General features: G+C 39.2%; 1 non-coding gene across 1 annotated transcript; it reads left to right on the top strand.

Moving 5' to 3' along the window:
- The first annotated feature begins 210 nt into the window (after window positions 1-210).
- On the top strand, window positions 211-317 carry LOC136210109 (small nucleolar RNA R71). The gene has a single exon (XR_010677816.1). It is a non-coding gene; the product is annotated as a small nucleolar RNA R71 (small nucleolar RNA).
- Window positions 318-9,833: the final 9,516 nt, after the last annotated feature.

The following is a 9,833-nucleotide window of genomic DNA, read 5'->3' as shown; positions in this document are numbered from 1 at the left end:
GATGATGTACATGAGGATGATGGTTTCACCGTTGGTATATGTCCACGCTCTGCGGGCCACATACTGCTGTTGATTGCCATTTCCTCCAAAAGTTCTCTTGCTTGCGCGGACGTCTTCTTCATAAATAACCCTCCAGACATAGCATCTAATGAACCTCTAGTCGTAGGATTTAATCCATTATAGAATGTCTGCATTAAAAGTGCATCTGGCAATTGGTGGTGTGGGCATAAACGTTGAAGTTCTTTAAAATGTTCCCAAGCTTCATAAAGAGTTTCATTATCATTTTGTGTAAAAGATGTCAACTCTTTGATGACTCTTGCGGTTTTTGCTAAGGGAAAATATTTTTGTAAAAATGCTTGGGCTAATTGGTCCCAAGTTTCAAATGTTGCAGCAGGCATAGAAGTTAACCAAATTTTTGCCTTATCCTTCAAAGTGAAAGGAAAGAGGCGAAGTTTGATTGCTTCGGCTGTTACATTAGTAATTTTAAAAGTGTCACAAATTTCTAAGAAATTTGTCAAATGTGCATTAGGGTTTTCGTTAGGCAATCCGTAAAACGTTACGTTGTTTTGCAACATATTAAGCAAAGCAGGCTTAATTTCAAATTGATTTGCGTTTATACGGGGTCTAACTACACTATTAGTTACACCGGCCATTCCTGGCCTAGCATAATCCATAAGTGTCGGTGGATCGGCCATGATTTCTGGCTGGACTACTTTGGTTTTTAAGGGTGTTTTGTCTTTGTTTTTGTTATTTTTCTTGTTTTCCTTAAGTGATCTTTCAATTTCTGGATCAAAAGGATCTGGTGGCGTGCCCGAATTTCGCGAACTGCGCATGAACTTGAAATTGTTACACGAGCCAAACTACCTTCAAAACAAAATTGAAAACAAAATGTGTTATATAAACTGAAAAATAAATAAAATATAAAAATTGTATAAAAATAATGTATAAACCTATATTCGAAAATAAAATACAAAAAAAAAAAATTTGTCAAAAATTTTGGCGTATCCCCGGCAACGGCGCCAAAAACTTGTTGAGCGATTTCCGCAAGTGCGCGGTTTCGCTTGTAGTAATAAAAATATCGATCCCACAGGGATACGTTTTTTAACGAAAAACTTATTTTTGAATTATTAATTTCGAACTTGTTGGATTTATTATTAAATGTAAATGAAAAGTGAAATTTGGATTAATTGAATTTAGGAAATTTATTTGATTGAATTTGTGAACTTTGAGTATTTGAAAATGCTGGAATAAGATTATGTATTTAGAATAAATCGATTGTTAGAAAGATCTTCTGATTTTAAGGATGAATTTTACAAAACATGAACATTTAGAACTTATTAGAAAAATGAATGAATTTGTTCATTTGCATTAAGCAAAGAAAACAACTTAAACTTTGTATTATTATGATGATGAAATAAATGACGGAACCTCTAATTAATTGGCTTTGAACGCGACAAAACCCTTTCGGGATAGTTGCCCTTACTCAAATTAACACTCTTTCGAGATGATAATTTGCCTAAGTGTTCAACAAAGTTTCCTTGTAATGATTTTGAATTCAAGTGCATATTAATGAAAACACCAGCCTCACTTATATTGGATTGGTTACCATAAGTGCTGCATAACGATTTGTCGAATAGAACAGACTTTATTAGATGAAATATAAATTGATACAAGTTTACAGAGAATAAGGAGCATCGAGTTCTTCGAGGGCGTGCAAGTGAAGGGCTTGATCGGTTCCGCTTCCTTGGGTTTCCTAGGAGGTTGTCAGGCTCGGAGGCGAACACTTTACTCAATCTTCTCGCTGTAACTTCGTAATAGGGATTCGGTCGGCCACTACCATGATGCAAACTAAAACTGGAACAATGTCTAAACGCTGCTGAGTTGTAATTAAACTATAAACAATATGTGTACCTCATCTTGTTTTGTACAGAATCTAATTTCTAACTCTCGAAATGTTTTTACTTAGAACTTCGACATAAGTTCTACGCTCTGATTTCTATATCTATATTATAGCATTTCATTACACTTTTTCTCAACATCAACTCTTTATTTATAGATGTTGAAGGGTTGTGTTTGAAGTGATGTATCCGTTGGTTAAGAGTCGTGTCCGTTGTGAAAGGACGTCTTTATCCACTTGAACGAACGCGTTTCTTGGATTTTCAGCATGTGTTAAATGCTCTTGGTGAATTTCTGCACTTACCGAGGATAGTAATCCGCGGCCGTGAATGACGTAGCACTGAGCTGAGCGACGGACGAAGGGGAGAAAAGGTTATACTACACGTGTCGCGGCCGCGGGTCTGGGATCCATTGCCGCGGCCCGGCAGGTTTTCTTACTTCTTGCTTTCGTTCGTGTCCTCGACTTGGCGCTTTTGATTTACGTCGTCTTTGACTCCTTTTGTAGGGCTTTTCTTCTGTTTTAGATCCTTTTTCGTTCCTATTTGGATTTTACCAAATATTCAAGTACCTTGCAAGAAAGAAAGATATTCGAAAGTAAAAGTAATCTAAACATATATAAATAACACAAATTCGTAATAAAAATGATGTAAATGTTAATGATATTTTAGGTATATTTTGGGCTTAAAAACTTGTTTACACATAATTCTTCATACCTGTTTACCTATACTTGTCAATATATAATCGTATACTTGTTTATATTATTTATACTTGTGTATACATAATTCTTTATACTTATTCTCTATACTTGTTGATATATAATCTTTATAACTTCTATACTTGTTCATATCTTTTGTATTTGTTCAAAACTATATACTTTTACTTATCAACTTTTGTGCTAGAACTTCACTTTTTCTCAGCATTCTCTGCTCAATGAATTGGCAAGAAAGAGTCGAGTGGAAAGCTCAAAAGTTTACTATCCCATCAAGACAATACATTTATGCCCTAGAGAATGAGGCTCCCAATCCCTCCATGGCCGAGTTAAATAAGAAAATGGATATCTTGATGGCGAAACTGAGCCTCAACACCAATGAAAGTGTAAGTTTTGTGGGTAATCACTAAAGGTATGATTCTAACCCCAATTCTTACAGCTTCTATGGTAGTGATTGGAGGAGACCTCAACACTCAAATCTGTCCTACGGGAACCCTAACATGTTGAGGCCTCCAAATAGGTTTGTTAATGAGCACAGGGAAAACGAATTGGGAATGTTCCCTTATGAACAAGCAAGCCAAGTTCCTCCACAACCCCTCTAGCTCACGAGATGAGGTGTTGTCTCTTTTGAAAGGAATATCAGCCCGACTTACAATCAACGAGGAGGTTTGCAAGGACTTGAGCAACCAATTGGCTCAAATAAACCATGAGTTGCAAGAGCAATCCCGAGATGCTCTCCCAGGCATAAAGGAAAACATAGAAATCCCACAAAGGGAATCAGCTCAAGCCATCTCCTTGAGGAACGACAAAAAGGTAGAACCAAGCCCACTGTCACATGCATCACTCAAGGTAAGTGAGGAACCGGAAGCGGTAACCAACCCCGGTTCAAAACCTAAAATCCTAAATCATGTGATAGAAATAAATGATCAAATCGAAGCTTGTGTATATCAACTACCTTTTCCTCAAAAGTTAGAAAAGTTTGGATTTACTCCTTGTTCAGAAGTTTTCATTCTCTTCGACCTACCAAGAGAATCCAAAAGGGAGCAAACCAAACGTTTTCATAATCTGTTTAAATTTGGCCTCTTGTTTTTATTTAACTCATTTGAGGCTCCTAATCCGTTTTGTAGGTACAGATTATTTGTTAAGGAATTTGAGTTCCTAACGCGGATAGAAGCTTATACTTAGGAAGGAACTCTATGTCGAGACTATAAAAGTAGCGCTTCTTGGGAGGCAACCCAAGTTTGAATACAACTTTTCAGATTTTTACTTTTTAATAAATTTTATAGATATACTTTTAGGTTGGTTTAGTTCTTTTACGTTTTTATTTTCAGTGCTCGGGTTAAAAAAAAGGGCGTAATTTTGCCCCGGGCGGCCCAGCTCGGCGAGCTGGGCACTGCCGCCTAGCTCGGCGAGCTGGGCATCCTAGCTCGGGCAAGCTGGGCACCCCAGCTCGGGCGAGCTAAGCACTGCCGCCCAGCTCATCGAGCTGCTCGGCTGAGATAAGCAACAGTTTGGGATTTTTTCCCGAACGAAGCTGGAAAAAAAAAATTGGCACCGCAAATCATCAAGTTTTTGGCGATTGCGATAAAATCAGTAAGTTGTCTTCTCCACCCTAACTTTTTGCACATGCGCTTGATGGTTTTAGATGCAATGTTGGAACTTATTACATATTTTAAGTGTGAGGAGGAGGGGTAGACAAACTTACAAAAATTTGTATAATTTTTAAATTTTTGTGGCGTCGTGTCTAGTTTAGTTTAAACGTTTTTGGGTTTTATTTATGTTTTTGCATGTTTAGGACCTAAAACCGTGAACCTCCTTCGAATCTAAACTTCGTTATTTGTCCTTGAGGGCTGAGAACCGAATCTAAGATTGCATGACAACTAGTTTAGGTGTAGGACATAATCCTTGTATCTGTAAAAGCATGAGCTAAAGTTTGCATTTAGACCCTACTTTTGAAGAAATGCTAAAATCATTACTTAGGTAGATAACTTAAGAATTGAAGGCATGTGATATTAAACTTGAGTTTGGGGAAAACTAGTAAGCACAAATTTGAAACCCAAGAACTGTGAGTTGAAATTGAGCCCAAGAGTGAACATCAAAAAGCTCTTTTTCTTGACATTTTTGTGTGAATGCTTTGACTTGTGGAAAGATTACAGATTTTGTACCTAATACTGAGTTGAACCTACATGCGATGATTTGAGATGTTAAACGATGAATCAGCCTCATTAGAATTAACCTTTTCTTTACCTTATTTTCTCTTTTTCATCTACTCTAGGAAGCCCCTTTGAGCCTGTATTTTTGTAGTTTGTAGATTTTTCTTTCGTTCTAACCCAGTTTTTGCAAACCATCACTTGGTTTGTTGCTTAACCCGAGTTTTTGCAAAGCTCGCATTGAGCCTTTGTTTTCTTCTAGCGATCTATCTTTATTTATGGCACCATAGTAACAAGCCAAAAGGCTAAGAAGTGAATGAGCATTACTATCCAAAAAGAAAAAAAAAACAGAAAAGAAAAAGAAAAGAGACGAACAAAAAGAAGGAGAACCATATCTCCCAAGTCTTAAAATTAGAACGTCTCAGAAAAATATATGAATGAAAAGCTCAATCACTTCACAATTTGCTAAAGCCATTTTAAACTTTGTTTTTCTAGCGCTAAAACTCCTAACCCTTGTTGTACCTTTAACCCTCTAACCACATTACAAACCCAATTCGAGGCTGTTTTTGATATCATCGGAGTCATATAGCATAGTAGAGGAACTCGGATGAACGTGCAAAATCAATGTAATCCTAAGCAAGAACATAAGCCGAGAGTAAACACTTTAGCCACCAAAATTGTGTGAATTGAGTGAACTACCTATGGTGAGGTGTTTTATTTAGCTATCCCCTTAAGCTCGTTTAATTGAACATGTGTCCTTTTTCTTAGCCATATTACCTGTGATAATTAAAATGCGGATTTTGGATTTCTTGTCTCTACTTTGTATTTCCGAATGCATGTAATTACAGATGCTCGAATTTGTGTCAAGCACCTAGTCAGACCAGGAGGTTTTCTAGCTTGCTTGTGATTGCGGGTTTAGTTTTTTAGTTTACTTGGGGACAAGTAAAGTTTTAAGTGCGAGGAGGTTTGATAGGGGTCAAAAAACCCTATCTTTGGGTACGGTTTTAGGACCGTTTTTAGCGTTATTTCATGAATAAGCGAGCAGTTCTCGCATTTATATGCTTTTGTGTGAGTTAGTTAGAAATTGGAAATGCTTTATTTACTTTTCGTTGTTTAGGCTCGTTTTCTGGTTATTTTAGGCAAATATGGCCAAAATAGCATGTACGTTAAATTTCCATTATCTTTTATAGCTAATTGATCCACCAAAAGTCGCACCAAACGAAGTGTTTACTCACAATGACTGATTGGCGGGTCAATTTAGCCTCGGAACTAATGTTATTTGGAGTTTTCGTGCATGTGTAGGCTAAAGCAGGAACGAGTTTGGGTGAAAGTTGCGTTTTGGGACATCTAGCAGTCGCGCAAAGGCGTTCTGGGCAAAATCGCTCGTCGAACTGGCCCTCGTAGGCCAGCTCGCCAAGCAGGCCCTCAGGGGCCTGCTCGGGCGAGCTGGAGGCCAGCTCGCGTCGAGCTGGCCTGCAAGAGCCAGCTCGCCGAGCTAGCTCGCCCAGCTCGGTGAGCTGACCTGCGGGAATCAGTCAAAAGACTGATTCTCGGCCCCACAAAGTCACGATCGACCCCACGTCTTCCCACCTGTAAAAGGACACGAATTAGGTCAGAAAGAGGGCCCGAACCACGTCTATAAATAGGAATTTCCAATTGTAAATTAGATATCTTTCATTATTGTAAATTACTTTAGCTTTTCACCCTTGAAGAATTCTCTCCACCCTCTCCATCTCCTTCAACCTCTATTGAAGAAGCTCCGAAGCTCCATCCACCGAGAATTATTCAAGGTCCGTCCTTAAGACCTAGGAAGCCGGCTGCAGGGTAGACAAGTTCCTTGAAAGGGATTTTCGTATCACCTTTTATCTTACTATGGTTGTACCCTTTGATACAGTCTATGAATCCGAGGCTAATTGTATCCCGTGACAATATTCTTCGCCTTTCATGATATTTTAGCTCTTGTTTTGTTCTATGATTATTTTTTATTAATCTTTGTCTTACGCTTTATTCAATTGGTTTAACTCATTCAAAAGCCCAAAAATCTAGTAGGCACATATTGCGAGCTGAATCTGACCTAGTCAGAGCCTAGGAGATTGACGACCTCTTAGTTGATTAAGCCCAAATTGCTGAGCCTTAGACCTAGTTTCGGCCTTACAAGGGAATCACGCACTAGGGACTTCAGGAGGGTAAGTAGGGTTAATCGCCTTGAATACAAGTGACTTAGATTAGGTTTTTAATCTATTGACCTAATAATCTATCTTCATCATTATTGTTCATACCATGTTCCTTTGGGTAATTGCATTAGTGAAAGATCACTTATGAGTAGTTTAACTTAATTAGGAGTAGAATAACTTAGTTCGAATTAGTATAACTTAGCTAGGAGTAGCATAATTCAACTAGGAGTAGATTAACTTAATCAAAACAACTCAAAACCCACACAGCCTAGATAACACCTGAGACCAAATAGCTCGATACTTGTAGTAAATAAATCCTGTGGATTCGATACCTGGACTTTCCATATTTATTACTTGATAACGACGGGGTACACTTATCCCTCAGTCGGCCTCAGCGGTGACCGACGCCGCTGAGGCGCATCAAAAGTCAAAGCCCAAGTCAACAGTCGAAAGCCACACGGCCCAGCGGAACAAAACCGAGCCCAGCAGCGAGAAGGATCAAGAAGCCTTCTCAATTGCTTCATGCCGAAGCTGCTGAGTCAAGCGACAAGCTAGTCAGGTCAGCAGCTGGCCTGAACAACTTGGAGACAAAGTATTTCCACTTAAGGAAATATTCAGACAAAGCAGAAAGCTGTCTGGAAGACTTTTCCTAAAATGTGGAGACACTCTCACGAGACTGAGCAAAAGTAACGGATCCCTAACGAAGACAGAAGATGCAACGTTCTTATTGGCCGAAGACATTGAGCATTGACCGAGCGAAAGCGACAGGAAGCCGTTTCCCTCCAACGGTTATTTTGAAATTCGAAATGACCGGTGCCTCAGATGTCACTATAAATAGGCATCTCAAATGCTTCATTCGATGCAGATCTTCATCAAGTCGAAACGCTGACCAAATACCAACTCGAAGTTCTGTCTTGAAAAACAAAGCAAATACTTACACCAATTCCTATTTTTGTGTAAAAGTCTAGAGTGATTCATTCATCTAAAGTGTTCTTCATTTTGTTAGAACAAACACTTTATAATTTCTAAAGATTAGAAAGGAGAAGCTGAGTTGCTCGGTTATAGCACTCAACAGTAGATATAGTATTGAGTAGAAGAATAGAGGAAGGTACTCTTGTATACTCAGTAGCTATTGTAAACGGTTTATGCTCTACCTTAAAGAGCTCAGTAGTGGATTCAAAAATCTCGGAAGGATTCCGGGGACTGGACGTAGGCAAAAAGGCCGAACCAGGATAAGTCTGCTGAGTAACACACTTCTAACCATTTACTCATTTATATATTGCTTGTTGTGTACTGCCTAGTAAAACACAAAAAAGAACATACGCTGAGTTGAGTGATCTGAGAGCTGAGTTCAGGAATAGACTTAACTCCTATCTCCTGACTCACGATAGAAGCAGTTTTAGTCAGCAGTTGACTAAGCTATCTTGAGCCGATCCCTACAATGGCTGAAAACAGCACTCATTTCCTCCCTGGAAATCAGACAACTCAGATACTCCCTGAGGGATTATCTATCTCTAGGCCTCCACTGTTTTTCGGGTCTAATTATACCTTTTGGAAGAACAGGATGAAAAAATTCATTCAGGCAACAAATATGAGTGCATGGCTATCTATAGTCCAAGGCCCATTTGTTCCCTATGAAACTGTTGACGGCGTAAAAGTCGTTAAGGAAGAGGCTAAGTGGTCAGAGGATGACCTCAACAAATTGCAAAATCATGCCTCGGCTATAAACATGCTTCACTATGCTCTAGATGCTGCAGAGTACAATAAGATTTCAGGTTGTGAGTCAGCACAAGAAATCTGGAAAAAGCTAGAGGTCACCTACGAAGGAACCAGCAAGGTCAAGGAGTCCAAGGTGAACCAACACGTGTGGTTGTACGAGCTGTTCGATATGAATGATGGTGAAGGCATCTCTGAGATGAACTCAAGATTCACCAACATAATCAACGAACTCAAGAGACTTGGCAAGAACTTCACTGAGGAAGAGCAAGTCAATAAGATACTAAGGAGTCTTCCCCAAAGCTGGCAAGCAAAGAAAACTCTCGCTGAGGAAGCTTAGGACTTGACCACCTACAAGTATGATGAGCTCATTGGATCTCTGCTGACCCACGAGATCTCAATGAAGAACTTTGAGGTGAAGGAAAAGTCTGAAGACAAAAAGCAGAAGTCTCTTGTCATGAAAGCTGACTCTACCGATGGTGACTCATCGGATGATAAAGAAATGGCCATGTTCACCAGAAGGATGAATAGGCTGTTCCACAAGAATGACAAATACAGCAAGAAGCCGTTCAAAAAGAATGACAAATATAAAGCTGAGTCAAGCGACAGCAGATACAAGAAAGAAAGCTCAAAGCCCATCATTTGCTTTGAATGTCATCAAATTGGTCATATAAAGTCAAACTGTCCTACCTTGAAGAAGGACAAGAAGAGCAGCAGAAAGGCAATGGTGGCCACCTGGAGCGACAGTGATGAATCATCATCATCAGGAGCTGGTGCCACCGAGTCAGCAAACATCTGCTTCATGGCTGATGACTTTGCTGAGCCCTGTCCTTTTGAGCAAGTTGATCCCTTGATAGGGGTGTTTCGTCCCTATCTTTTAGCGTGATTTACGGTCTAATTCTAGATGAAATAAATAAGTTTAATTACAAAAATAGAGTGTTTTAATAAAATAACGAAATAAAAATAAATTCCGTACTTTCGGTTAATTTTCATTATTTTTGATTAATTTAGAAAATAAAACGTCAAGCTAACTCGGCTCTCGAGAATTGTATTTCAGGTACGAGCAAGGAGCGAAAATCCACCGACATACGCGGGGCGTATCACCCTTCACGCGGGGCGTGGAACACTTGGTCAGAAATAATTGTTCTATCCACAGGCACCACGTGGGATCTAGTCACCGATACGCGG

This window comes from Euphorbia lathyris, chromosome 10 (assembly GCF_963576675.1).
Source record: "Euphorbia lathyris chromosome 10, ddEupLath1.1, whole genome shotgun sequence".
In the NCBI taxonomy this organism is placed as follows: Eukaryota; Viridiplantae; Streptophyta; class Magnoliopsida; order Malpighiales; family Euphorbiaceae; genus Euphorbia; species Euphorbia lathyris.
Note: the sequence above shows the minus strand (reverse complement) of the source record. Positions and strands in the feature narration are given on the sequence as shown.